General features: G+C 39.4%; 1 pseudogene; it reads left to right on the forward strand.

Moving 5' to 3' along the window:
• The first annotated feature begins 1272 nt into the window (after positions 1 to 1272).
• Positions 1273 to 3483, forward strand: LOC111719809 (annotated as a pseudogene).
• The last annotated feature ends 1397 nt before the right edge of the window (positions 3484 to 4880 follow it).

The raw sequence follows: 4880 nt of genomic DNA on the forward strand, positions 1-4880 counted from the left end.
GCTTCATTCTCCAGAGCTTGATATTTCTGCTCTCCTCTTGGGAACAATTTCTCAGAGATGACCAGGAAAGAAATTTATAGAAGTCTCATTGACTCATTATCCTAATGCTTTTGGAATTTGATGCCATCCTAAGGAATCAGAGCAGATCTTTAGTATTTATTTAGTTTGGCTTGTTATGGCCAGGTGATTATATAAAATGTCAAGGTACTAAGATCCTATTCACCTTTCTTTTTTTCCCAGAACTGGTTATTACAATCAACACTAGACTTTTTTATCTAACATTCTGGCTTCATTTGGAAAGTCCAGACGTTCTCATTGAGCTTACCTATGCCTTTTCTCAAGAGAAAAGATGTGTCAAAAAATGTGGACTTTTAGCATTCTTTTTCATAGAAGGTGTTTGTTCTTTTGGAGCTGCCTTTGTGGCTTCTGTAGAGAGAGTGGCTTTGAATGAGATGTCCAACTTCTAATTTAAGAATTGTATTGAAATGCTATCATTTTTCTTCTGTGCAATCATCATGGATTCAAACAATATTTTATTTACTCGATATCTTCTATATTTGATCTCCTCTATTCAATATAAACTCATTTCTACTTTTAGTTGCACTGTTTCCACATATTAAATCTTCTATTTTTAATTTGCCTACTGAAGGCATTTATCTATTACAGATTTTTAAAAAACTGCAACTCAATGACACATAATAAACTAAGAAAAAATTAAATCTCAAATATTGAAGAAAGCCAGGTTTAAAAAAAAAAACATAAAATCATTCTCCAAGAATGCTCTGCAGAGAGAATTAAATAGATGGCCAGAGTTCAATAAAACAATTCTGAAACGTATTGGGATTGGGTTATTCTGCCGCTTCCCTGCTTACTGCCAGTATATTTTGTCTTTATTGTGAATTGTAGTTCAGACTACCAATCTTATTGACCTCAATTCAGTTTCACTTCAATATTGACCTTTGTTATGATTCCTAATGTTTCCATACTTAATCTGATGCAGAAGTTGAGGGAAAATTGTTGATAATGGAGACCATGACTGTGAGTAGAAATAGGTGTCCTCTGCTGACTCTTGGAAGTTGTTTGTGGTGGTGGTTCTAAATTTCTCACATAAACTTCAGGTTTATTCTCAGGGTCTCTGAGACCCTGAGCATCCCAAAGCAATGGAATCCAGGCTTTTGGAAAATGGGTAAAATTGTAGCATGGGCTATTCCAGACCATTAGTCTGAATGCCCTTTTAGGTCAGTGTTAGTAAAATAATATAACAGTAAAGACATGGAAGATGGGAGGGAATGGAAGGTAAGTTGTGGATCTGACTCAGTACAATAATTGAACTTGACAGGAGTCAGGAATTCAGGGAGAGTCTGATTAAAACTGTTTCTGTCTCCATTGCCCCCTACCTCCTCCTAAGGTCTGCTCCAGCTGTTTTGTTCAAAAACTTTGCTGCTCTGCCCCCTCTCCATCCTACCCCGCCTCCCCTGTTATCTTTCTATTCACTCTCTTTCTTTCCTCTCTTAGTTCCTGCTGAGAGTTGAAAGTGACAGTCAGAGTCTGTATGGCCAATAGGATAGAGACATGAAATTGAGGCAGTTAGCAGCTATGGGGAGCCCCCATTACAAGGTAAACATTCATTTTCTTTTCAGACTTCCTCAGCTGTGACTGAACAGATTATCACCCATACTGTGATTATGACTCAAAATTTGGGACCATGAAGGAAAATTTCTAGAAAGCTCCCCCAGGTTCACTGAAGCAGATTGACTTGTACTTAGGAGGAGGGTTCAATGGTGCACCTGCCTTATATGTTACACATAAGGCACAGACAGTCAGAGAGAAAGAAGGAGGGAAAGTGAATGTGATTAAGACCCCAAAAATGCATCAATCCAGATGTTTTGGAGGAGAGGACTGAGTGTTTTAAGAACATAAACTATATAGGTGCAAGGGACCTTAAAAATCACATCCTTCCCCACCCCACTTGTCCCAGAAATTAATATCCTCGATGACAAATGCCCTCGATGGTATCTTTTCTTTGTATCCCTGCTCAGCACAGTGCCTGGACACATAGGAAGTACTTAATAGATTTCTATTGAATTAAAACAAATCTCTTTTACCTCTCTTATTTTATAGATGGGGAAACTGCAACAGAGAGAAATGAACAAATCCTAGCTCACAACAGTATCAGAATTAGGACTCGAGCTTAGGTTTTCTTATTCCACCTCTAACATTTTCCAGTACAATGGCATTGCCTACATTTGAGATCATCTCTGTTTCTCTCCTTTGCCACGCTCCAGACATTTCCCAGTACAATGGCATTGCCCACATTTGAGATCATCTCTGTTTCTCTCCTTTGCCATGCTCCGGACATGCAGTCAGTAGTCGGGGACTATCAAATCTTTCTCAAATCCATCCCTTACTTTTCATTTTTGCTACTTTCATTACTTGAGATCCTCATTGCCTCTTTCTTAAATTACCACAGTAGCTCCCTTGACTTTTTATACCATCATGGAAGTTAAAAAGTCCTTGACCTAAACTGGAAAATTTTACGGCCAGCTCTGAATGGCAAGTCACTCCTATGTTTCTGAGACTCTTATTCCTCCTCTATGCCAGGAAGAGTCAGACAAACTCTCTGCTCCTTTTCACCTACAAAATTCTCTGGTTTATCTGACTTCCCACTTGAGAGTAATACATAATTGAGGAGGGTCATCAGATGAGAAAAACAATAAGTTGCCATCAAAACAGAAGAGAGAGGACTTGGAAGCAAGCTAGTAAAAAGAATGAACAAAGAGACAGAGCAGGAGACAGCATGAAAGAGAAGCTGAGCAAAGATGGAGAATAAAAGAGAGGACTGGGGAAAAGAAATAAGGGTTGGGGGGGAAGATAGTGGAAGAGGCAAGCCCTGATCTGTTTCCAAAGAGCTGATCTATAGTTCAGTGAATATAACCACAGCAATCTCTTTTTAGCCCTGTGTCTAGCTAATGACATGGAGGAAAACAGAGAGCATCACAAATATGAAATTTTACTCTGGGCCTGGGCCAGAAATTCATACTCAGCTTCCTATACCAGAGGGACCAGCTGTGGGCATGAATGGGCTACCAGGCAGCTGTGAGCCAGTACTGTGGTGAAGAGGTCATTCCAAAGAAATCTCTCCATTGAGCTTGGACCTGAAAATAGCCCATTTACCATGGAGAGGTTTCTTAAGGCTCCCTCTGAAGGGGACCAAAACTGCCAGGCTGTCATGTCCTGTGTCTTAGATCTTGCTTCACTAGGCTGCTCCATTTGTGACCGCTAGGTCCAGTGGGCCATTCCCCATTTCCTTAATCAGAACTCCCTTAAACCACACCCCCAACCCCAGCATCACCCCCCCCAAAAAAAAAAAAAGAAAAAACCTTCTTCAACTCAATTCCCTCCACTCTTTCTTTCTTTGGCCTTTGGCCCGAGAACCTTTTCTTTATATTCCCTCCAGTGCCATGGCTAGAACCTGGAACTTAACTTTGCAGATAATGCCAGAGCTGGCTGCCTCTGTTTCCCCTGGTTTCTAATAGTCATTGAGTTAAAGAGCAGTCAGGATCAACCTGCTGGCCCTTCTCTGAAAGTTGCCCCTATATATGGTTGACGGACCTCCCTGGTTTCAGGCATCATCACTGGGGCCCTCCTCCTCCTTCCTGGTCTTTTTCAACTTCTGAGTTATTGGGCATCAGCTTGCTATATAAATTCTATCCTTTTTGGCATGACTATGGTCTTGATTTCTTTAATAATTGGAGAAAAGAGAAAAAAATTCTTGCCAGGCTCTAGACTTCAATGGGAAAAAGTAAAAAGCCAATGAAATGAGCCTTGAGAGTCAGAAATGTCCCAGTTTAGCCAGCTTTCCCTCCTGGTTCCCTTCACCCAGGTGTACTGAAGCCAGCTCTTACTGGCTTACAAGAACAGATTGTTAAATTTTCAGTGTAAGCTTTTACACTCAGGAATGGTAAATGGCACACAGGACTTGATTTAGTGTTTTGTTGAATTTCTCGACTAAAAAAGTGATGGAGAAAATGTCAATAATGCAAATAAAACTTAAAAGTGTGTCCTAGGAACATTTTTTTTCCAGAGCGCTTGGTGTTAAACATTTACCAGCACACTATTTCCCACACTTCATAATGCTTAACCAGCTGAGGCCTGCTATAACTCCTAAACTTCCCTGGCAAATATTATAAAAATTTCTTGCTAGATTAGTCAGGTTTCCCTACTGAAACCCCACCACCTAAAGTTCTCACTTCCACACATTTCTATATCTTTTTTTAAAGCCTTATTGGTGTCATACCGATATTTCCTTTTCTAGCTTGTAAACTATGAGAGTATTATAGCTTTCAAGTGATTAATACACATTTCTATGTATGGTCCCAACTGAAATGAGAAGCAGTGAAAGCCATATCATCTATCCTCTCCTTATCAAATAGAAACTTCTCATAAGAAGAATAAATCTTTTTTTTTTTTTTTTTTTCTACAAAGAAATAGATTCTATGACAGGCTTTGAACCATTTGAAACTTGAAAAGCCAGTATGATATTTTTTTGTACTTTCTGCTGTAAGTAGCATTTTGTTATCTCATTCTTACCAAAGCATTGATGTTCTCTACTTTTTCAAGCTAGCTTTTTATATATTGTTCTATCCCTTAGCTTGCAGAGCAAAATTATAGCAGTATCAGAAGCATAAAGGGGCATTTCCAAGACTGAGTGACCTCAGGTTTAACCTAGTCTCAATTTTTGGCTCTTTGTGCTTGACGAGTGATTCATTTCTCACCAGCTAGGTTTCCTTTTTAAAAGAACTGGCCCAAACTTTTTCTGTAAAACTTTTCAACTCACAGGTAAGAAGTGAACCATGGAGTTGATCTGTCTCAAAGGGAAT

Source organism: Sarcophilus harrisii, chromosome 3 (genome assembly GCF_902635505.1).
Source record: "Sarcophilus harrisii chromosome 3, mSarHar1.11, whole genome shotgun sequence".
Taxonomy (NCBI): domain Eukaryota; kingdom Metazoa; phylum Chordata; class Mammalia; order Dasyuromorphia; family Dasyuridae; genus Sarcophilus; species Sarcophilus harrisii.